General features: G+C 43.5%; 1 long non-coding RNA gene and 1 pseudogene across 1 annotated transcript; both read left to right on the plus strand.

Moving 5' to 3' along the window:
- Positions 1–593: 593 nt before the first annotated feature.
- Positions 594–21339, plus strand: Eif2c5 (eukaryotic translation initiation factor 2C, 5). Its single transcript, NR_164359.1, has 3 exons — positions 594–944; positions 2102–2169; positions 20486–21339. It is a non-coding gene; the product is annotated as a eukaryotic translation initiation factor 2C, 5 (long non-coding RNA).
- Gm6088 (predicted gene 6088) lies at positions 21676–25023 on the plus strand (annotated as a pseudogene).

Below are 25599 nucleotides of genomic sequence, written 5' to 3' on the forward strand. Positions count from 1 at the left end.
GATTGCAGCTCCAAAGGTGATAGGAACTCCACAAGAAAACCAACAGAATCAACTAATATGGACTCTTGGGGCTCTCAGAGGCTGAATCACCAACTAAAGAATATATATGGGCTGGACCTAGACCCAATGTGCAATATATGCAATATGTAGCAGATGTGCTGCTTGGCCTTCATGTGGGTCCTGAACAACTGAAGCAGGGGTTATCCCAAAAGCTGTTGCCTGTATGTCGGATATTTTCTACTTAGCTGGGCTGACTTGTCTAGCCTCAGTGGGAGAGAAAGCACCTAGCCTCACCGAGGCTTTAAGTGCCAGGGTAGGCGGGGACACTCAGGGGGCCCCCACCCACTCAGAGAAAGGGAGGGGTAAGAGGGTAAGGATTGTGAGAGCATGTGACCTAGAAGGGGGAGGGCAGTGAGCGAGATGTAAAGTGAATAAGTAAAAAATTAAATTTAAAAAACTGCCCTAGGCACAGTTTTCGTACTCTATGAGCCCCACCCCCTTCCCTCTCTGCAGAGCCTCCTTAACTTTCAATCCAGTCACCTCCCTCTGGACCGCCTCCTTTCCCTAGACATTCCACTCCCCCCTGCACCCCCCCCCCCTCCAGGACCAAGACCTCGTGGCTCTCGTGCAGAATCCCTTTGGTGCTGGCAGGAAGTGAAAGAGCAAATTGGTTTTGCAAACTCAGTGAGAGCATCCTCAGGGAGGCTGAGAAAAGTTCCCCTCTCCCTTTTACTGGATTCAACCAGCCTGGAAATCAAGTAAGTTCCCTCAGGGCTAGGTGACTGTAATTCCCCAGGGCTCTGGAAACCCTTGGGAGGTACAATCTCCCTAACCTTGGGACTTGATCGAAGAAGACATCTAGCCAGAAGTCCCTTGGAGCTGATAGGCTGCGGTTCCGCTGTGTGTTCTACGCGTGGGTCCTGGTCCTTGGAACAGGAAGGCCGGTATGTAAAGCCTTAAAAGTTTGCTTTTGGTAGGGAGGAAAAAAGGTTCTCAAGAGGCCTGCAGGGGATGGGGGGAGATATGTGTGTGAGGGATGAAATGAATGTATGTGGGGGAGCACTGTTAAGGGGAGCCTACCAGAGATTACCACTAAGACCCAGTTATTGCCAGTTGGAAGTTTTGTTACTGGAGGCTGGGGCTACATACACTCAAGTATCCAGACTTAAGTGTAGCCCCAAGCATTTTGAGCAAGGGGCCTTGATTTTTAAATTATTTTTTATTTTTTAATTAATTAATTAATTTAAAAAGATTTTTAATTGGATATTTTCTTTATTTACATTTCAAATGTTTTCCCCTTTCCTGGTTTCCCCTCCGGAAACCCCTTATCCCATCCTCCGACCCCCTGCCTCTATGAGCGTGCTCCCCCACCCACCCACTCTCATCTTCCCTCCCTGACATTTCCCTACACTGGGGCATCGAACCCCCTCAGGCCCAAGTGTCTCCATCCTCTACCTCATATGTGCCTGAGCCCTGGTTCTGTCCATCCATGTGTATTCTTTGGTTGGTGGTCCAGTCCCCGGGAGCTACGGGGGGGGGGGTCTGGCTGTTTGACACTGTTGCTCCCTCAATGGGGCTGCAATGGCCTTTAAAGTAAAAAAAAAAAAGCACATCCTGGTATCAGCTGCCCAGGAGGCTTATACAAGTAAGCAGTTAAACAGAAGCTAAGATATGTAGAGCCGGGTAGTGGTGGCACACGCCTTTGATCCCAGCACTGGGGAGGCAGAGGCAGGCAGATTTCTGAGTTCAAGGCCAGCCTGGTCTACAGAGTGAGTTCCAGGACAGCCAGGGCTATACAGAGAAACCCTGTCTCAAAAAACCAAAAAAAAAAAAAAAAAATCATGTATACCTCGATCCTAGAGTACAGTTGGATGATTTTCCAGGGGGATTCTCTATCAAGGAGATAAATGGCCTCAGTAACAATACAAGATGGCTGGAGGTCTGCACTCTCTCTCTCTCTCTCTCTCTCTCTCTCTCTCTGTGTGTGTGTGTGTGTGTGTGTGTGTGTGACATATATGTATACACACACATGTCTAAGGCTATTAACCATTTTTATTCTGGATAGAAGATATTAAGCTGATTTCTTTTTGGTTTCTTTTAGGCACATCATGTGCTACCCTCATCCATAGCTCACTGAGTCCATCTTGTGATGTCGTACATACACTGGAAGTAAGTCGGACTTCATTTTTGGATCACAGTGTTCAGGTCTACCATAAACTCATCTAGATTACTGCTTTGACCTTCAAGCCTTTGTCCCTTGGTAATAACCCGTTCTACCAATCTCTCACTTGTGTGATCTTGTACAAGGTACTCCACAATCCAATCTCTTTGCCAGATGTGGTGGTACATGCCTGTGGTACAGCACTAAAGGAGGCGGAGGCAGGAGGATAATGATTTTTGAGGCCAGCCTAGACTATACAATGAGATCTTCTCAGATAACCCCTTTCCTTATTTGATGAAGTGGGTAAGGGCACTGTATGTTTCATATGGGGTTTGGGAGAAGTAGTAGTGATACATATAGGTGGAGTGACCTTGAGTAGCTAGACCATAAGTGCTAGATTAAAATTGGTAAATATAAGGCCAGGTATGATGGAATACACCTCCATTCCCAGCACTTAGAAGGCAGAGGAAGGAGAACCTCTGAGTTCCAAGCCAGCCTTCTACATGTGGAGTCCTAAGATAGCCAGAGCTACATAAACGGACCCTGTCTTAGAAAAAAGAAGGTAAACATGACTGAACATTCACAGAAAAGGAGCAAAACTAGTGCTATATTCTTGGACACTTGCCTGTAGTCCCAGCACTCAGGAGGCTGAGGCAGGAGAGTAAGTTTTTGGCCAGCCATAGCTATATAGCAAAACTTTGCCTTAAGAGAAACCACACCATCCCCTCCCCCCTTAAAGATGGTAAGGATAGAGTATTATTAGTCAGTGTTCTTTAGAGGAACAGGACCAATGGGATGACTATGAGCATATACATATTACCAGTGGGATGAATATGAATATATACATATATTAATTTGTTAAGTTAGCTTATGCTAAATCAGCAACAACAGCTGCATCACCCAAGAGACTGAGAACATGGTAGTTGCTCTGTCCTTGATGCTGGTGCCTCAGAAGTTTGAGTTGTCCACATAGTAGTTGTCTCTTATTCAGGGTGCTGACAGCTTCAGTTCTCAGTCCTTCAGGGATCAAAAACCTGGAATGTTTCGGGAGATCCACTGGTCCTTAGTCTACAAAAGAATCTTAGGATTACTAGTGATGAATCAACAGAACGGAAAGCAACATGGGAAGGAAAGGGTTTGTGGTGGTTTGAATACACTTGGCCCAGAGAGTGGCACTATTTGCAAGTGTGGCCTTGTTGGAGTATGTGAGGCTTTGTTGGAGGAAGTGTGTCACTGTGGGGGTGGGCAATGAGATCCTCCTCTTAGCTGGAAGGCAGTATTCTGCTAACAGCCTTCAGATGAAGATATAGAACTCTCAGCTCCTCCGGCCCCATGTCTGCCTGGATGCTGCCATGTTCCCACCTTGATGATAATGGACTGAACCTCTGAACCTGTAAGCCAGCCCCAATTAAATGTTGTTCTTCATAAGAGTTTCCTTGGTCATGATGTATCATCACAGAAGTAAAATCCTAACTTAGACAGGGTTTATTTTGCTTACACTTCCACATCACCATTCATCATCAAGGTGGTCAGGGCAGGAACCTGGATATAGGAACTGGTACAGAGGCCATAGAGGAGTGCTGCCTCCTGGCTTGCCCAGTTGCTTTCTTAATAGCACCCACGATCATTAACTAAGCAGTGGCATAACCCACCATGAACTGAGTCCTCCCATATCAACTATCAATCAAGAAAAGTGTCCCACAGGCCTGCCTACAGCCTGATCTTACAGATATATTTTCTCAGGTGATGTTCCCTCCTTTCAGCTAACTTTAGTATGTCAAGTTGATATAAAACTATCTGGCACACCTGGAAATTCTGGCTCTATTATCATGGAAGAAAGGAGCTGCAGCAGCAACAGGATAAACTAATTTGGTTGCAAGAGGATAGGCCAAGACAGAGGAAGACAGATATGTTGGACTGCAACCTGAATTTGCCTCCCATGTCAATCAGGACAGGCAGGACACTTCCTCAAGTGACACTTCCTGTTGAGATGATTCTAATTTGTGGCAAGTTGACATTGAAACCAACCCCAGTACCTGGCTATCACTGTATTGCTCTGCTCTAGAGGCTAAGAAGACAAACTTCAAGGACTGACATGTGAAGTAGCCCGTGGTTAGAGATTATTGATGTATAAGGACAGTAAGGTTTAGCATTTTAGGTCAGTCATCTACAGCCAATAATGCCAAGGGTGAGAATGGCAAGGAAAATGGAGCCAGTGTCAAAGGCAAGGTCCTTGACTAATGAAGGCACAGTCATTTATTCTGACAAAGATTTGCTGAGCTCTTCCTAGATGTCAGTATGTAACAGGACAGAGAAGGTTCCTAGAAGTGGAATTTTATGGTTTCTTTGGAAAGTCAGTTATGGGAGATGGTGTTTTGCTGGGGCAGACACGTGGAGGAGTGTTTCACTGAAGCAAACACAGGTGAAAGGATGTTTTACTAAAGCAAGCATGTGAAAGGAAGTGTGATGAAAGATTCTTCACTAATGATGACACACATGTACTAGTTCATCTTACATGGCATTGGTGAGCTCTGTTTCTTGTGACTCCATAGAGAGAAACACAACAAAAAACTTCTGGTAGTGTTCTGGTGACTTCTTGTCACTTCCACAGACAAGGGCCAATGGTCAAAGTGATGTCAGCTGATATGGACTCACATGGAGTTTTGCTAAGACAGACTCATGTGCTGAGGCAAGACATGTAGTGAGGCAAGACTCGTGGAAGACATGTGATATTTGGAGGAAGTATAAATAGGACTCAATGGACAGTGACTGCTGATTTGCATAGCTAGCTTTGCAATGCTTTGTTGGTCTAGCATCTTTGCTTTGTTAGGAGAGGAATGGCAAAGAACTCTCCTGGTGTCCTTGCTGGTTCTGTTTGTTCCCGCTGACTTGTACCAATTTGGCAGAGGCCTGGCTATTTCTGCTAGGTCGTTCCACCTCTCCTGATTCATGTTTGCTATCCTGACACTACTCAACTGGACTGCTGGTGAATCTGTGAAGTGTTTTCAAGTGGCTCGAGCTGCTGCTGCTGACTTCTGTGAACTCAACTGCTGATTTCTGACAAAGCAGATGGGATTTGCTGCAAAGAACTATTTCTAAAGAGGCCCACTCTCCCCATATCCTAATAACCTTTTTTTCCCCCACTACCTCTGTTGGATGGTGGGCTAGAAGGGAGGTTAAAGCATTTAAGAACTCATATTAAAAGTATGATGTTAAAACGTTAAAGCTACAGGTCCTGATGTACTATAAACAGAAAACTGCAAACTATAATAACAGCTATGAGGTATAAAAATATTTCTATAGATTAGCAGTTCTCATCCTTTGGGTGGTGATCCCTTTGGGGGTAAAATGATCCTTTCACAGGGGTCACTTAAGACCCTTAGAAAGCATATATATTTACATTACAATTCTTAGCAGTGGCAAAATTATAGTTTTGAAGTAGCAATAAAAATAATGTTATGATTGGGGCTCACCACAACATAAGGAACTGAATTAAGAAGTCACAGTTTTAGGAAGGTTGAGAACCACTGGTCTAGATGCTTATAATAGGAGTAACTGTTATAGAGAGAAGGTATGTGTAGATGAAAATACAGTGAAACCCATTGTATATTAATAAAACAAAGTACATTAAAAAAGAAATTCAGACAGAGGAAGAAGTGAATTGAAGGCTGAATTGTGATGGAGGTGAATCGTGGATGAGTAGATGTGTTTCAGTTTAAGGAAATAAACCTGTATACAGGTCCAAAGCTAGATGCATAGTAGACTAGGAGAACTGAAAGATGTCTCATAGAACTAGAGCATTATAAGCAGTGCTGTAGCTATGTATCAGTAATGGGATTAAGAGCTGGGTGGTAGGTTCCTGTAAGGAAGTTTTGCTCTATCAAAGGAACAGTTAGAAATGCTTCTATTTAACAGTTATGATTAGGTAAGTAACATAATCCATTTTCTCTATATTTGTAGGTTTTTTATGATTGTAAAAGTGTGTGTGTATGTGTGTGTGTGTGCCACAATTTGCCTGTACAAGTTAGTAGACAACTTTTAGGAGCTAGTTATCTCCTTCCACCTTGGTTACTAGGATTGAATACCAGTCATCAGGTTTGCACAGTAAATATTCGTTATACAGACTGAGTAGGCAATAATCAGGAATACACACACACACACACACACACACACACACACACACACACACACATACGTAATAACTGATCACTTAAAAAGTTAATGTAAATTAACAGTTAATGTAAAAAGAGGTCATAAATGAGACCTCATAAAATTGCAAAGCTTCTGTAAGGCAAAAGACACTGTCAATAAGACAAACAGGCCACCAACAGATTGGGAAAGGATCTTTACCTATCCTAAATTTGATAGGGGACTAATATCCAATATACATAAAGAACTCAAGAAGCTGGACTCCAGAAATTCAAATAACCCCATTAAAAATAGGGTACAGAGCTAAACAAAGAATTCTCAACTGAGGAATACTGAATGGCTGAGAAGCACCTGAAAAAATGTTTAGCATCCTTAACCATCAGAGAAATGCAAATCAAAACAACCCTGAGATTTCACCTCACACCAGTCAGAATGGCTAAAATTCAGGTGACAGCAGATGCTGGCAAGGATGTGGAGAAAGAGGAACACTCCTCCATTGCTGGTGGGATTGCAAGCTTGTACAACCACTCTGGAAGTCAGTCTGGTGGTTCCTCAGAAAATTGGACATAGTAATAACGGAAGATCCAGCAATACTTCTCCTGGGTATATACCCAGAAGATGTTCCAACTGGTAATATAGACACATGCTCCACTATGTTCATAGCAGCCTTATTTATAATAGCCAGAAGCTAGAACGAACCCAAATGTTCCTCAACAGAGGAATGGATACCATTCTGACTGGTGTGAGGTGGAATCTCAGGGTTGTTTTGATTTGCATTTCCCTGATGACTCAGGATGTTAAACATTTCTTGAGATGCTTCTCGGCCATTATAGTTTCCTCAGTTGAGAATTCTCTGTTTAGCTCTGTTCCTCGTTTTTTAATAGGATTGTTTGGTTCTGTGGAGTATCCACTCTTAGTCTCTGTCTTTTTACTGTGGAATTGAGTCCATTGATATTAAGAGATATTAAGGAATAGTGATTGTTCTTCCTGTTATTTTGGTTGTTAGAGGTGGAATTATGTTTGTGTGGCTATCTTCTTTTGGGTTTGTTAAAAGAATATTACTTTCTTGCTTTTTCCTTGTGTTGGAGTTTTTCCATCTATTATCCTTTGTAGCACTGGATTTGTGGAAAGATATTGTGTAAATTTGGTTTTGTCCTGGAATATCTTGGTTTCTCCATCTATAGTAATTGACAGTTTTTCTGGGTATAGTAGCTTAGGTTGGCATTTGTGTTCTCTTAGGGTCTGTATAACATCTGTCCAGGATCATCTGGCTTTTGTAGTCTCTGGTGAGAAGTCTGGTGTAATTCTGATAGGTCTTCCTTTATATGTTACTTGACTGTGGGGCAGTGGGCAGAGTACAGACAGCCTGGTCTCTAGTGGAGCTGAGGTCTTGAACCCCAGTGGGACCCAGTGGATGGTAATTTCCACCTACATGAATTGGAAGGTGTTCGATCATGTCTCCTGGACCCCTGGCTCCTGTTGAAGTTACCATCCCCACAGCCCCCACAGGAGAGGTGTGTGGCTATCAGTCACATAGGAACAGCACCAAGCCTTCCCACATGCAAATAAGGTTTTCTCCAAACTCTCAGTCCAAGCCAATGAGAGGTACCTGTTGTTGAACCCTGAATCACCCACAAAACTATATAAGTCCTATCCAGGGAATTAAAGGTGCGTGAGAACTACTCCATCATCTGAGTCTTTTGTTCCAAGAGCTTTATGTAACGCTTGGGAAGAGATCTTCTCTCCTGAAGAGCCACCCAAGGTCCTGCTGCACTCCTCACTGGATAGTCAGCTTCTTGTAGGCCCAGGCCCACCTGACTCAGTGCAGAGCAGCTCCGAGTTACTGAACGACCTGGAAGGCATGGCAGAGACTTCATCTCCCTGCTCGTACTCGCTTCCCTTCACTGGAACCCTCGAACCAGGCCTGGGCAGAGATCTCTGTGGAAAACCTCTGGTACCCAGGCCGACACTTGACCTTTTTCCCTTACTGCTTTTAATATTCTTTCTTTGATCTGTGCATTTTGGTGGTTTGATTATTATGTGACCGGCAGGAATTTCTTTTTTTTAATTTTTAATATTTTTATTACGTATTTTCCTAAATTACATTTCCAATGCTATCCCAAAAGTCCCCCATACCCTCCCCCCCACTTCCCTACCCACCCATTCCCATTTTTTTGGCCCTGGCGTTCCCCTGTACTGGGGCATATAAGGTTTGTGTGTCCAATGGGCCTCTCTTTCCAGTGATGGCCAACTAGGCCATCTTTTGATACATATGCAGCTAGAGTCAAGAGCTCCGGGGTACTGGTTAGTTCATAATGTTCCACCTATAGGGTTGCAGATCCCTTTAGCTCCTTGGGTACTTTCTTTAGCTCCTCCATTGGGAGCCCTGTGATCCATCCACTAGCTGACTGTGAGCATCCACTTCTGTGTTTGCTAGGCCCCTGGCATAGTCTGTCAAGAGACAGCTATATCTGGGTCCTTTCAGCAAAATCTTGCTAGTGTATGCAATGGTGTCAGCGTTTGGAAGCTGATTATGGGGTGGATCCCTGGATATGGCAGTCTCTAGATGGTCCATCCTTTCATCACAGCTCCTAACTTTGTCTCTGTAACTCCTTCCATGGGTGTTTTGTTCCCAATTGTAAGAAGGGGCACAGTGTCCACACTTTGGTCTTCATTCTTCTTGAGTTTCATGCGTTTAGCAAATTGTATCTTATATCTTGGGTATCCTAAGTTTTGGGCTAATATCCACTTATCAGTGAGTACATATTGTGTGAGTTCCTTTGTGATTGTGTTACCTCACTCAGGATGATGCCCTCCAGGTCCGTCCATTTGGCTAGGAATTTCATAAATTCATTCTTTTTAATAGCTGAGTAGTACTCCATTTTGTAAATGTACCACATTTTCTGTATCCATTCCTCTGTTGAGGGGCATCTGGGTTCTTTCCAGCTTCTGGCTATTATAAATAAGGCTGCTATGAACATAGTGGAGCATGTGACCTTTTTACCGGTTGGGACATCTTCTGGATATACCGGCAGGAATTTCTTTTCTGGTCTAATCTATTTGAAGTTCTGTTGGCTTTGTATGTTCATGGGCATCTCTTTCTTTAGGTTAGGGAAATTTTTTAATATAATTTTTTTGAAGATATTTACTGGCCCTTAAAGTTGTAAATCTTTACTCTCTTCTATTCCTTTTATTCTTAGGTTTGGTCTTCTTATTGTGTCCTGGATTTCCTGGATGTTTTCGGTTAGGAGTTTTTTAAATTTTGAATTTTCTTTGACAGTTTTGTCAATCTCTTTTATGGTATCTTCTCTCTTCTATCTCTTGTATTCTGTTGGTGATGCTTGCATCTATGACTCCTGATCTCTTTCTTAGGTTTTCTAACTCCGGGGTTGTTTCCCTTTGTGATTTCTTTATTGTTTCTATTTCCATTTTTAGATCTTGGATGGTTTTATTCATTTCCTTCCCGTTTGGTTGCCTTTTGCTGTAGTTCTTTAAGGGATTTTTGTGTTTCCTCTTTAAGGGCTTCTAGCTGTTTACCTGTGTTCTCCTGTATTTCTTTAGGGGAGTTATTCATGTTCTTCTTAAAGTCCTGTATCACCATCATCGTGAAATGTGATTTTAAATCAGAGTCTTGCTTTTCCAGTGTGTTGGGGTATCAAGGGCTTGCTGTGGTGGGAGAACTCGGTTCTGATGATGCCATGTAGCCTTGGTCTCTGTTGCTCATGTTCTTGCCCTTACCTCTCGCCATCTGGTTATCTCTGGTGTTAGCTGGTCTTGTTGTCTGTTACCGTGGTTTGTCCCTCCTGTAAGCCTGTGTGTCTACACTCCTGGGAGACCAGTTCTCTTTGGGAGGAATTTGGGTATGGAGACCTGTGGCAAAGGGTCAGCTCAGGACACAGATGGAAACCAGAAGGATCTTGTCCTAGGCTGTTCTTTGGTTCCTGTGTCCCGAGGGCTCTGGGAAGGTCCCTCTTGGGCCAGGAATTTGAGCAGAAGTGCTGGTTTCACCTGTGCTCTCAGGTGTGTCAACACTCCTGGGAGACCCGCTCTCTCCAGGTGGGATTTGGGTATGGAACACTGTGGCAGAGGGTCAGCTCTAGACACAGATGGAAACTGGAAGGATCCTTTAGTTTCGATTTCTTGACCCTTTTGTCTCTGACACACAATTGCTGGGATTATGGGCATATTTCACTAAGCCTGGCCTTGTTGGTTTCTTCCTTATGCAAGGTAAAATTGTCTAGTTATTTAAAAAGTACATCACTGAAATAGAATAAATTATGCAAGTTCAGTTTGTTTGCACATTAGCATATATTTGTATATGAATGTGCAGACTCAACATGCACATGTAAAAGCGCATCATACAGTCATCATATTCCCACTTCCATGTATAGAAATCATATAATTTCATTTAAAATTTTTTGAGAATTTCATTCAGTATAGGGATCATACCACCCCTACTATCCCTTTTTTATTTTTTATTTTTTGGAGACAGGGTCTTCCTATGCAGCCCTGGCTGGCCTAGAACCTACCACGTAGAGCAGGCTGCATTTGAATTAAAGGCATGTACCATCATAACTGGCTGATCATTCATTAAAAGGTTTGGAATATCCTATTACCTTCTTTAAAAAAATACTCTTTTAAGGTATTGAACACGACACCCACTATAAGATTGTAGAAACATCATACATCCTTATTTACTTCCCTAAGTGAGAATAACTGAGAATATTTCTAACACTTCATCATTAATATTTTGTTTGATGTGGTTTCTGATAGTTACCTTATCAAGTAAATGACTTCAGGTTTTACTGCTTTGTGGCTTTTTTGAAAAACATTAATTGATGTTAATTTTTCCATTAATTTATTTATCCACTTTATATCCTGATCACAGCCCTTCTTATTCTCCCTCACGTATTTCCCCCATTTCCCCCATTTCCTCCTCCTCTTCTCTTCTGAGGAGGGGGAACGCCCCCTCCCCCAAATACCAACTTACCCTGGCATGATGTGGAGTTTTATTTAATAGCTTTTTTACTTTTCAACTTTTACTACACTAGTACTCAGTCAATGCCTTTTAAATTCTCTCCCTCTCTCTGTCTCTCTGTCTCTCTGTCTCTCTGTCACTCTCTCTGTGTGTGTGTGTGTGTGTGTGTGTGTGTGTGTAGTGTATGTGGGTGTTCCTATGTGTATATGTGTACATTTGGGACTAGAGGTTTCCACCTTATGTTCTTGAGACAGGGAGTCTTCCTGAATCTAGATGACTTCATTTGGACTAGACTGACAAGTGAAACCCAAGAATCTGATTGTTTCCCAAAGTTCTCCAATGCTAGGGTGACAGATAAACACCATAGTGCCTGGCTTTTCTGTGAATGATGGGATCTGAACTCAGGTCTTGGTGTTAGTGCAGCTGGTGTGCTTCCCACTGAGCCATCTCCACAGCCCCCACAAAATGCTTTTACTGTTGAGGTTTGTTGGAATCTGGATCCAACCAAGGACAGTTTTTCATATTAGGTTATATCTAATCTTTTTATTTTATTTATTTATTTTAAAATAGAAAATACTAACGTTTTATTTTGGAACATTCTAAATATATTCCAAGGCAGAATAACATACTCTGTGTATTCCTGTTGTGCTCTAGGAACTTACGATAGATAATTTAATATGGCATTAGTGATTATAAACAAATTGCTGTGACTTGTTTTGTTTTTTAATTATTATATAAAACAAAAGGTTTCCTTTTTTGTTTTTTGTTTTTAAAGACAGGGTTTCTCTGTGTAGCCCTAGCTGTCCTGGAACTCACTCTGTAGACCAGGCTGGCCTCGAACTCAGAAATCTGCCTGCCTCTGCCTTCCGAGTGCTGGGATTAAAGGAGTGCGCCACCATGACCAGCATAACAAAAGGTTTCCTTATAGCATTTTCATAACTATGGCAGTTTCAGTTCACCTTCCTGCTTCTATTTCTCTTTCATTATATTCGTTTTACAATTTTTATCTTATGGGTATGAGTGCTTTGCCTACATGTATGTCTCTGGACCATGTGCTTGCTTAGTGTCCAAGGAGGCCAGAAGAGAGTGTTAGACCTCCTGGAACTGGATTTATGGATGGTTGTGAGGCACCAAGTGGGTGCTGGGAATAAAACCTGGATCTTCTGCAAGAGCAGCAGCCAGTGTTCTTAACCACAGAGACATCTCTCTATCTCCCTTGCTCATTTTAAATCTTTTCAAAGCTAAAAACAAACACTGCCTCATTTCTTTAAATCCCTTGCCATTGCCTTGTTGAAGTCTGGAATTTGTCCTGTGGTTTTGGTTTGTCTGATTGCTCCTGCATCACATAGTCTGGTAATGGTCTTGAGATTTATGTTCTTTAGTATTATTTTTAAAAAGAATAGTTTATCGTTGAGGCTAAGAACTTTTCTTTGTATAATGTCCACCTACCTCACTTATAGTAGAAACTCATGTGGATTGAGGTACTGGAGATGTGGCTGCTCTGTTGTCAAGTTTTCCTTTGTCTTCTTACTTAATGGCTTTACTAATCATTTGGTGACTGTTCTCAACATCATTTTATGAAGGGTTTCCACATAATGGCTTTCAAACTCTATAATTCTCAGCACTTGTCAGTTACAATTGCTTTGCAGTAATTATCTGCGCCCTATTTGATAAGCCCAATAAACTTCCTGTAGCAAAGAGGATATATGTGTTTAAATCCTTTTAGTTTCAATAGTTGAGTTACTATTATTTTATTCAGCATATTCTGTGCCTGTGTTTGTAAGTGTGATTGCTTATAACACTGATTTTTTTTTAATAATAATAACGATTTTAATTATTTGTCTTTTGGGGTACAAAATTCCACTTTTCCTTTTGCTATTGTTCATGATTCTTTTTTTTTCCTTTTCCATTTTTTATTAGGTATTTAGCTCATTTACATTTCTAATGCTATACCAAAAGTCCCCCATACCCACCCACCCCCACTCCCCTACCCACCCACTCCCCCTTTTTGGCCCTGGCGTTCCCCTGTACTGGGGCATATAAAGTTTGCGTGTCCAATGGGCCTCTCTTTCCAGTGATGGCCGACTAGGCCATCTTTTGATACATATGCAGCTAGAGTCAAGAGCTCCGGGGTACTAGTTAGTTCATAATGTTCACCTATAGGATTGCAGATCCCTTTAGCTCCTTGGGTACTTTCTCTAGCTCCTCCATTGGGAGCCCTGTGACCCATCCAATAGCTGACTGTGAGCATCCACTTCTGTGTTTGCTAGGCCCCGGCATAGTCTCACAAGAGACAGCTACATCTGGTTCCTTTCGATAAAATCTTGCTAGTGTATGCAATGGATAACACTGATCCTTAATCTGTGGGAAAGGTACCTCTCTATGGACTATTTGGAAAGACATGGAGGTGCTTTTCATTCTCATAGTTATTTCGATATATGTATTTCTGTATGTACTCTGTTATTAGGATTTAGCAGAAATAATCTAGAATGCTCAATGAGAACTGTCCTATCCAGATTGCCAGCTGCTGCAAGGTATGCACATGCCTTTTTTCCTTGCACTTAGAAGACAGACATAGGTGGATGAATTGGATTCCAGCCTTGTCTTAATGCTGAGTTGCAGGTTAGTCAAGGCTGTACGCTTTGATTTTTTTTCAAAACCTACTTTTAATAAGGGTTCCTAAAAGCTTTAACCTCCCTTCTTGCTCACCACCCACCAGAGGTAATGGAAAAGGAGGGTTATTAGGATAGGGGGGAAGTGGACCTGTTTAGAAATAGTTCTTTGGAGCAAATCCAATCTGCCTTGTCAGGATATATACCAGCAGTCCAGTTCAGTAGTGTCAGGACAGCAAACAGGAATGGCATGGCAGTGATAGCATGACCCAGCAGAAACAGCCAGGCTTTTGCTGAATTGGCACAAGTCAGCAGCAATGACCAGGATCAGTACGGACACCAGGAGAAATTCTCTGCAAAGTGAAGATTAGTGAAGTCATGAGACCAATGAAGCATTCATTGCAAAGCTAGCTATGCAAGCCCACAGTCAATGCCTATTGAATAATATTTATATTCCTTTCAAGCATCACGCATCCTCCCTAAGGTCTTGCCTCCCACAGTTCTTGCCTCAGCAAAACAGGACATGAGTCTATCTTAGCAAAACTCCACGTGAGTATGTATTAGCTGGCATCATTCTGCCAATTGGTCCAAGTCTGCAGAAGTGGCAAGAAGCTGCCAGAACACCACCAGAAGTTTTTTTGGTGCATTTCTTTCTATAAAGTTACGACAAATGATAACCATTAAGGCACGCCAATAACTTCCAGCATCATCCACCATCTATTGGGTTATATTTATATTCCTTCTTAACATCATGTGACCTTTCACGTGTTTGCTTTAGCAAAACATCCTTTCACCTGTGTCTGCTTCAGGAAAACATTCTTTGACATGACTGACTTTCCAAAGAGAGAGAGAGAGAGAGAGAGAGAGAGACAGAGAGAGACAGAAAGACAGAGATGAGGGGAGAGACCTCCAAATAATAATACAGAAGGAAATTGCCAGCTGTTAAAAATGTTTCCTTGGAGCCGGGCATGGTGGCACATGCCTTTAACCCCAGCACTTGGGAGGCAGAGGCAGGCAGAATTCTGAGTTCCAGGCAAGCCTGGTCTACAAAGTGAGTTCCAAGATAGCCAAGGCTATACAGAGAAACCCTGTCTTGAAAAACAAAAACACACAAACAAAAAGTTTCCTTGTACTTTTTTTGTTCATAAGAGAGGTGGGCCTGTAATGTCACCTCCTTATACTTGGTGGTTTTAGTATCTAGATTAAACTAGGCTCACTCTCATGATATAATTGCCCTCATTTTTTGTTGCTGTGAAAATTTGTATAAGACACTTTATAACTTAACTGCTCAGTGTAGTTCAATTTGTCTTCTTGGACCTTTTAGTATTTTGCACAAAGATTCCATATACTCTCCTGGGGATCTGGTGCAGTATATAGTATTCTCTATCCTAGAATTTTGGCCATTCCACAGCTTTTAGTCTAGTATAGATTAATAACTAGCTTTAAGTTCCCCTCTATAACTCCCCAAAGGTTTCTAGACTTTAATTCAATCTCTGGGATACATTTTGAATCAGAATTCTTTCATTGTAAGCAGCAGGAACCAGAGAGCTTCAGGTTTTTGGGGAGCAGTACCCTTCCTTGTCTCTGGTATCTTCAATCAAGATTAAAAATTGAAGGATGGTGTTGGGCAGTATGGAATACACCTTTAATCCTAGCACTCAGAAAATAGAGGCAGGTGGATGTCTAAATTCAAGGCCAGCCTGGTCTGCAAAGTGAATACAAGGACAGCCAAGGGTACATAGAGAAACGTTGCCACACACACACACACACACACACACAAAGGAGTAAGGGTGATATGCTGAAGAGATTTCTCAGAGGATAGCAGCACTGTCTGCTCTTCTAGAGGACCTGGGTTTGATTCCCAGTTCTTAGTGGAAACTTATAGCTACCTGTGATTTAAGTTCCAGGGTGTCTGATGCACCCTTCTAGACCCCACAGGCACCAGACAAGCATGTACCTACATAATATTAAGGCAAAACACCTATACACATAATATATATATATATATATATATATATATATATATATATATATATATATAATTTAAGGATGGAAATCTTAACTATTCCAAGGACTGTTTATGATTCATCTTAGTGTAAGAGGTCAGTGAACAAATGCTAAGAGAAAAAAAAAACAATAGCAAGTAAAGGAAGTATAAACAGGGTTTTCAACATGAAAACGAGATGTTGAGTAAGCCTTTAAATGTGTAAGCCAGTGTCTCAGAGAGGGCTGGATTAAAGAATTAAGAGCCATGAGGATAATTGAAAACATGATTTCTCAGGAAGAAAGTAGGAGATGATGTATGTACCAACAGGCATGCACTGGTTTTGCAGTAATTTGAGGGTTGATCCTGTTTCAAGGAGGAATTAGAGGCTGGAAAAGGACTTGATGATGTAGGACTGAAAAGCACTGTGCTGGAAATATTCCATTTCCTAAAAATAAAATTTTTATGTGTAAGTTTTAATGGAATGTAACCTCTTTGTGCCAAAGTTATAATAAACACCACAAGATTCTTCTCTAAAGTTTATCATTTATATTGTCCCTGCCTCCATGCTATGTGCTTTGAGTGTCATTTTATTTAATCCTCACAACAAATTAATTTTATAGTTATTTAGATGTATTGTTTCCTGACACAGTTATCACATAATACAGTTTCATAAATGGAGTAGTTGGACTTGAATATATCGACTGGATTTTAAAACCTGTATGCTTCCTTGATACATGTAGGAACCCCCCACATAATCTAGAACATCAGCATGGTGGTTTGAATATGCCTGCCCTATAGGGAGTTGCACGCTTAGGAGGTGTGGCCTTGTTAGAGGAAGTGTATCGCTGTGGGGGTGGGGCTTTAGAAGTCTCTTCCTATGCCCAGGTTCCTCCCATTGTGGAAGAGAGTTTCCACCTCCCTGCCTGAGGATGCCAGCCTGTTCTGGTTGCCTTCAGAACAAAATGTAAGACTCTCAGTTCTGCCTGCACCACGCCTGCCTGGATGCTACCATGTTCCCACCTTGATGATAATGGACTGAACCTCTGAACCTGTAAGTCAGTCCCAATTAAATGTTGTCTTTATAAGACTTGCTCTGGTCATGGTGTCTGTACACAGCAGTAAAACCCTAAGACAAGTCTTTAAGCTGTCACCTTTCTTACTCTCGTCTCTAGCCCCCCCCCTCTCTCTCCCTTTTCCCCTCTCTCCACGTGACCGGCCTCTCTCTCTCTTTCTACTTTCTCTCTTTCTCCCTGCCTTTCTACAATAAAGCTCTAAAACCATACAAAAGAAAAACAAACAAACAAAACCAACCCTAAGGCAAGAAGTTCTCATCCTTGATAGTGTTTTCAACTCACCTGTGGAGCTTGAAAATAAGATCAATGGTGAACCTCATCAAAGATTCTGATTTAATTTATCAGGAGTGTGGGCTGTCAAGTAGAGTGCCTCTGGTGTGAAAGCTTCAGGAGGGCGTTCTCTTCCCAGGCAGTGTAACAGCTTTTGTGATGGATGCTATCAGACATCGGAGTAGTTCTCACACACCTTTATTCCTTCTCAATAGGATCTTACATACAGTTTTGGGGTGGGGTGGGGTCTGACAGCAGATGCTTCCTATTGGCTTGGCTTGAGATATCTCATCTACATGAGGAGGGACTTGTGGGCATTCTCCCTAAGTAACTGAAGGCCACAATTCTCTCTATGGGGGACTGTGGCTATGTGACAGGGGCCTGGAATTGGGAGCAGGAGAAGTTCCTACCTTCTCTTCTGGGTCTCCGGGGCTTCAAGCCCTAGCTCGACCTTATCAGGCTTCCTTTCACGGTCCACTGCTCCATAGTGGACCAGTTACTACATTCTTTTTAAAAGCTAGTCATTCAATTTAGCCAATAAACAGTAAATGAGTATCTGTTCATTCCAAATGGTGTCTAGGCAAGCAGGAACTATCAGTTCAAGCTATGTTCAAGCAGGAACTGTCAGTTGGCTCTTGCCATGGTGCTATGTAACAAAGCCCACACATTGCTGATTGCTTTGTAAGTACTTGTTTGTGGGTTAGAAATGGGGTCTTGTAAGCCGGGCGTGGTGGTGCACGCCTTTAATTCCAGCACTCGGGAGGCAGAGGCAGGCTGATTTCTGAGTTCGAGGCCAGCCTGGTCTACAGAGTGAGTTCCAGGACAGCCAGGGCTATAAGAGAGAAATGGGGTCTTGCATCCTGCCTAGGGCTAGGGTCTCTGGGCAAGGCGGGATACGGGAAGTTTGACTGTGCACCCCATGACCACCAGCTGGTGGACCCTGCTCCGGGGCTGGGGAAGCACAGTCTGAGGTCCCTGTAGAACTGCTGGAATTGGCTTTGGGTCCCTGGGTCTGCATGGAGGTCAAGGATGACAGGTTCTCAGGCTCCCAGAAACCACAGATGCCACTGAATGTTTCAAAAGAGCTGAGAACAGAGTCGGGGCCTGCAGGTGGGCTCTACCCCAGGGCCAAAGGGAAAATGGAAGGAGAAGGGAGCTCTAGCAGGTTCTTGCAGGGAGGAGAGTCCTGGTCTTACTCGAGCAGCTTGGGTTGGCTGGTAGCCCTGTCTGGAAACGCTGAGAGGCCTCCAGCGAGAGAGGAGATGCACTGCTTGTTAGAGAAAGACCTGCTCCATTGTTCCAGCATAGCAGATCCCAATGAGAAGAGGTAGTCCATGGTTTTAAGGCATTTATTGTAGAAAGGCAGAGAGAGGGAAGTAGAGGCTGGCCATAGCCACGTGGAAGAAAGGGGGTAGTGGGCCAGGCCTACCTGGCTGTTGCCAGGTAATTGTGATGGTGGAGTCCAAACAGAATACCAGGAGCTTGGGGTGTTTCCCTAGGTGACTGATGGCCACACATCTCTCTGCAGGAGGCTGTGGGAGGCTGTAGCTGCGACAGGAGCCAGGGTCCAGAGCCTGGGGCCCAAGGGTCATGGCCGAACACCTGCTGTCCCTTGCAGGCGATAAGTCACCTACTAGGTCTTTGGGGTTCAAAGCTTGAGCTCGACAGGGGACCAGGCTGCCTATGCACAGCTCACTGCCCCACACTTGTTCTTACAGATTTGGAGGGCAGTTGAAACTCAGCTAATTAGTAGTTGGGCAACTCTGATTCAGACTGCTGTGGCTCTACAGTTTTTCTGCAGTACTATGATTAAGTCACAGGAGCTGTGCTTCACATACTTCTAATCTTTAGACAGTGGTCTAGCTGGCATTGTTTTGAAACTAAGCACCACCGTTTTCTGTGTAGACCTGGAAGTTCTGGGAAAAGCTGAAAGTTGGATCCAGTACTTCAATTTAGCTGGGAAAGATGATATCAAACAATATGTAAGTATAATATATAAATAAATTACCAAATATAGAAGAAGAAACCAAGTTGTATTGCAGAGAAAGTTAAGTTTTAGACGTTATTGTGGAAGCAATCCTAATGTGCAGCTAGGACTGTGTGATGGCTAACCTTGCTCATTAACTTGACTACATCTGGAATCCACTAAAGCCCAAGGAGCTGGGCACACCTGTGAAGGATTTTCTTGATAGGATCATTTGGAGAAGACCCACCCTAAATCTGTGCCATGCCTTCTGGTGGCTGCCCACAAAAAAGGGGGGGCATGGAAGAAGGAAACTTTTGCTTTTTGCATGCCTGCCCACCTGCCCACCCTTACTCTCACTGGCAAGTTCCTGTGTCCTGTTGCTGAGGCTTTCCTTTGCTTGTGTTAGATCCTATTTCTTCAGCATTCCAACATAGACTCAGACCAGAAGCAATCTAGGAATTCCTTGGCATCTAGCACTGGATTAGGACTGCTGCGACATCCAATCTCATGAATTGAGCAACTGCTGGCGTCTTGGTCTTTCCACTGGGGAGACAGTCATTATTAGACTAGCCAAATCATAGCCTGTAAGCCTCTCTAATAAATCCCCTTTTAATATGTAAACTATATATGTATTAAATATGAGTATAATAATTATGTAAGCTCTGTTTCTTTGGAGAACCCTGACTAAACAGATGGAGCAATTGTTCATAAAATGGTAACAATGAAACTTAGTCTGGCATTGCCTCAACTATATTAAAAGTAAGAATATGATCCTAAAAGGTGAAGACTCTTATATCTAGCTAGAAATAAAGTTGAAGCCTAGGCTTCCCTCCTCCCCTCCCTCTGTCCTTTTCTCCATCCCTCCCTCCTTCTCTCCCTCATCTACCTACCTTTCTTTCTTTCTTTCTTTCTTTCTTTCTTTCTTTCTTTCTTTCTTTCTTTTTTCTTTCTTTCTTTCTCTCTCTCTCTCTCTCTCTCTCTCTCTCTCTCTCTCTCTCTCTCTCTTCTCCCCCCCCCCCTCTCTCTCCTTTTTCTCATGGGATAAGATCTCACCTTGTAGGCCTGGCTGGCCTTCAGTTCACATAGATCTGTCTGCCTCTGCATCCTGAGCACAGGGATTAAAAACATGTAAAAACCATGCCAGGCTTTGCATCTTGGTTTCTTAACTCTCTGGATTACAATGTTTGACTCTGTAGTCTTGGAATTTTCCTTTTACTAGATATACATTGTAGAGAGCCATTATGTTAGCATCTCTGTTACAAATTACAGTGTTGTTCTTAATTTTCCAGGATGAATACTCTTGAAGAAAAGGAAAGATGTGGGACCTGCTGGTACTTCGAGTGTATTATCTGGAGAGAAAGATGAGGAATTGGCGGAAGTACAGAGAAGTGTACAGGAAAGCCTTCCTAGTCTCTTTTATGGCTGCTTCCTATGGGGAGCAGAGGCCACTTAGCCTCAAGAGACTGCTCAGTTGCCTGTGATGTTCTAACATCTGCCTTTCTATGCCCCACTTTCTTCTATCTACCTTTATCTCTCATTTTTCCTACCTTTTTGCCAACTGTATGTGCCGTACTTTAAAAGGTATGCAGTAGTTAAAAACAAACGAACAAACAAACGAACAAAGAATCCAAGGATATGGATTTAAGTGTTCCTCTGCATAGTTTATTTACCTATATGTACAAATATTTAGATTGAGTATTTGTTTATGTTATTTGAATGTAGGTATTATATAGATTTGTTAAAATAATATCCAGCAATGCCTTATTTTCAATAAGTTACCACATTAGGCTCTATTGTGGTATGAATGTGAACTGACCTCCATATGCTTGTATGTTGAAATACTTGGTTTTTAGTTGGTGGTAGAAGTTTGGAACCTTGTAAAATGTGTTTTACACAGAGCCTTGATGAAACAAGTGCCTCAGTGTTGGGTGAACCTTGGTGTTCAAAAGCCTGGTTCCATTATCTATCATCTGCTTCCTCACTGCAGAGGCAATGAAAACAGCCACTGCCTTACCCTCTCTGCCATGGAAGAATGTATAATTCCTAAAATTGTAAGTCCAAGTAAACCCTTCTTTAAGACATTCTTGCCTAAGATTTCTGTATTGAAAAATACCTAGAATATCAATAAAGAATATTCCTGGGATTGCCTGGAAGAATATTTCCAGAGAGGATTAACTAAGGAGGGAAGGAAGACCTGAGCTCAATGTAGAAAAACCCACTCAATAGCCTGGGGGTCTGTATAGAATAAAAGGGAAGAAGGAAGAAACCCACTAACATGGGAGAAATCCTTTGTTCTTCCTGGCTGTCATGAGAGGAGCAGCTATGCTACAGCAAACTCTTTCGCCATAATGCTCTTGTCTTAGTACAGACCCAAAACCAACTGATCCAGCCAGCTAAGGACTCTGAAACTCCATCACCAAAATAAATCCTTCCTTTTACTATTTTTCTCAGTTATTTGGCACATCAATAAAAGTCTAAGCCCCTGCCGCCCCAGCCGCATCAGGTAAACCTGTTCTGCGAGGCGGCCGCGCCGGGGCGGCTGGCGGCATTGGGGCCCGTGGAGCGCGTGGCGGCCCTGGGCAACACCACCATGTACTCAGGAGCCAGCCCCGTTCTTGCTTCTCCTGCTCCGACAACATCACCCATCCCAGGATACGCCTTCAAACCTCCACCTTGACTGGACTTCGGCACCACCGGGAGAACAATCAAACTACAGGCCAATTTCTTTGAAATGGACATCCCCCAAATTGACATCTATCACTATGAATTGGACATCAAACCTGAGAAATGCCCTCGGAGAGTGAACAGGGAAATAGTGGAGTACATGGTCCAGCACTTTAAACCCCCAGATCTTCAGGGACCGGAAGCCAGTGTTTGATGGAAGGAAGAATCTGTACACAGCAATGCCCCTTCCGATCGGCAGGGACAAGGTGGTGCTGGAGGTCACGCTGCCGGGAGAAGGCAAAGATTGCATCTTTAAGGTATCCATCAAGTGGGTGTCGTGTGTGAGCCTGCATGCATAACATGATGCACTTTCAGGGCAGCTGCCCAGCGTCCAGAGACGCTGCCCAAGACGATCCAGGCCCTGGACGTTGTCATGAGGCACTTGCCATCCATGAGGTACATCCCTGTTGGCCGTTCCTTCTTCACTGCATCTGAAGGCTGTTCCAACCCTCTGGGTGGGGTCAGAGAAGTATGGTTTGGCTTCCATCAGTCTGTCTGACCTTCTCTTTGGAAAATGATGCTGAATATTGATGTATCGGCAACAGCGTTTTACAAGGCACAGCCAGTGATCGAGTTTGTGAAGTTTTGGATTTTAAAAGTATTGAAGAACAACAAAAACCTCTGACAGATTCCCAAAGGGTAAAGTTTACCAAAGAAATCAAAGGTCTAAAGATGGAGATAACGCACTGTGGTCAGATGAAGAGGAAGTACTGTATCTGCAATGTGACCTGGCGGCCTGCCAGTCACCAAACGTTCCCACTGCAGCAGGGGAGTGGGCAGACAGTGGAGTGTACAGTGGCCCAGTACTTCAAGGACAGACACAAGCTGGTTCTGCGCTACCCCCACCTCCCGTGTGTCCAAGTCACACAGGAGCAGAAACACACCTACCTTCCTTTGGAGCTCTGTAACATAGTTGCTGGACAGAGATGTATAAAAAAAAATTAACAATCAGACCTCAACCATGATCAGAGCAACTGCCAGGTCAGCACCTGATCGCCAAGAGGAGATCAGCAAACTGATGCGAAGTGCAAGTTTCAATACAGACCCATATGTTGGTGAATTTGGAATCATGGTGAAAGATGAGATGACAGATGTGACTGGGTGGGTTCTGCAGCCGCCCTCCATCCTCTATGGGGGCAGGAACAAAGCAATTGCTACCCCTGTCCAGGGTGTGTGGGACATAAGAAACAAGCAGTTCCACGCGGGCATCGAGATCAAGGTGTGGGCCATCGCCTGCTTCGCACCCCAGCGCCAGTGTACAGAAGTCCATCTCAAGTCCTTCACAGAGCAACTGAGGAAGATCTCAAGAGATGCTGGGATGCTGATCCATGGTCAGCCCTCCTTCTGTAAATACGCACATGGTGCAGACAGTGTGGAGCCCATGTTCCGACACCTGAAGAACACACACGCTGGCCTCCAGCAGGTGGTGGTCATCCTGCCTGGCAAAACTCCCGTGTATGTGAAAGTCAAGCGTGTGGGAGACACAGTGCTGGGGATGGCCACACAGTGCGTCCAGATGAAGAATGTGCAGAGGACCACACCACAGACCCTATCCAATCTCTGCTTAAAGATCAGTGTCAAACTGGGAGGCTTCAACAACATCCTACTGCCACAGGGCAGTGTTCCAGCAACCTGTTATCTTTCTGGGAGCCAATGTCACCTACCCACCAGTTGGGGATGGGAAGAAACCTTCAATTGCTGCCGTCATGGGCAGCATGGACGCACACCCCAACCGCTACTGTGTCACTGTGTGTGTGCAGCAGCACCAACAAGAGATCATTCAGGACCTGGCTGCCATGGTACGAGAGTAGCTCATTCAGTTGTACAAATCTACCCGCTTCAAGCCCACCCGCATCATCTTCTACCGAGATGGCATCTCTGAGAGCCAGTTCCAGCAGGTTCTCCACCGAGAGCTCCTGGCCATCAGAGAGGCCTGCATCAAGCTGGAGAAGGACTATCAGCCAGGGATCATGTTCATCATGGTGCAGAGGCGGCACCACACACGCCTCTTCTGCACAGCCAAAAAAACGAGCGGGTTAGAGTGGGAACATTCCTGCAGGCACAACCGTGGACACGAAGATCACCTACCCCGCTGAGTTTGACTTCTACCTGTGCAGTCATGCTGGCATCCAGGGGACAAGCTGTCCTTCCACTACCACGCGCTTTGGGATGACAATCATTTTTCTTCTGATGAGCTGCAGATTCTGACCTACCAGCTGTGTCACACCTACATGCGCTGCACATGCTCTGTGTCAATATCCGCACCAGCTTACTATGCTCACCAGGTGGATAAAGAATGTGACAGCACTGAAGGAAGCCATACCTCTGGGCAGAGCAACGGGCGAGATCACCAAGCGCTGGACAAGGCGGTCCAGGTCCACCAGGACACACTGAGCACCATGTTCTTTGCTTGACCTGTTGTATTGTTTAGCGATTGTGTACCAAATTGGATTCACACGAGATCAGCTACCCTCAGGCCAACAGATGCCCAACCCTTCTGTGACAGCCAGCATCGAACATGAGACGTCTTTGGTTTTGTTAGATCCTCCATTTTCCAGAATGCCTTCCGTTCCAGATGTCAGACTTGGATTTTGAGCTGCAGGCCTGTATGAGACCCCAGTGTAGGAAACATGGTTTGCCAAACCTATAAGCTGCTCACTGAGAGTCCCGTTTCCTAAAAACAAAACAAAAAAACAAAACAACAACAAAATGTCCTAAAACCAGTCTATGAACTCTCAGGACTTTAAAACATTTTAATTTATTTGGTCATCCAATTTACTTGTTTTTAACACCTGATTATCAGTGAAACTGATGGGCTCCGTCTAGCCGTGAAGGCTCTGAGCGTGAAAGCCACACCATTTCCATTGGGGTTTTAAAGCCTGGCCCTAAGAAGTTGTCACTAATGTTGAGTTCTAAGGGATGCCATGCGCCCTGCAGCCCCAGGGCGTATGGCTGCTAGGTCTCCACAGTGTCTCTCACGGCCACTGCCTGCCCTCCAGGCCTGAACAAAGGCACAGTGGCCAAGGAGATGGTCACGTGTGTTTACGGCAGTGACAAGTCCGAGAGATTGGCAGACAAGTGCCATTTTGATAAAAATTTATTTAAAAAGAGGGAGGCAGAAGCAGGCGGATTTCTGAGTTCGAGCCCAGCCTGGTCTACAAAGTGAGTTCCAGGACAGCCAGGGCTACACAGAGAAACCCTGTCTCAAAAAAAAAAAAAAAAAAAAAAAAAAAAAAAAAAAAAAACAAAAAAACCAAAAAACAAAAACAAAAACAAAAACAAAAAAACAAAAAGAGAAAAAAAGACAATATACTGACAGCCTAATCAGTAGGATTGTGACATTTATTTTCCAAAGTTTCTAAAGAATACGGGTCTGTGGTGATAAATACAGTACAATCCTTTTTCAAAAAAAAAAAAGTCTGATAAATTAAAATGCTTATACCCTAAGAGAAGATGTAAGAGAAATTCTTATGATTTGCTTTATGTTGGATATTACTTCAAAGTGCCTTTATAAGTATATTAGTTACCTTGTTTATTGCTGAGATGAAATTTCTTACTAAAGCAACTTAAGAAAGGTAGGATTTAATTTGCTCACAGTCCATCGTGGCAAAGAATGCATAGAAGCTGAAACAGAAAGCAGGCTGTCACATGGCAGGCATCCATAGTCAGGCAGCAGGGA

Source organism: Mus musculus, chromosome X (genome assembly GCF_000001635.26).
Source record: "Mus musculus strain C57BL/6J chromosome X, GRCm38.p6 C57BL/6J".
NCBI classification, from domain to species: domain Eukaryota; kingdom Metazoa; phylum Chordata; class Mammalia; order Rodentia; family Muridae; genus Mus; species Mus musculus.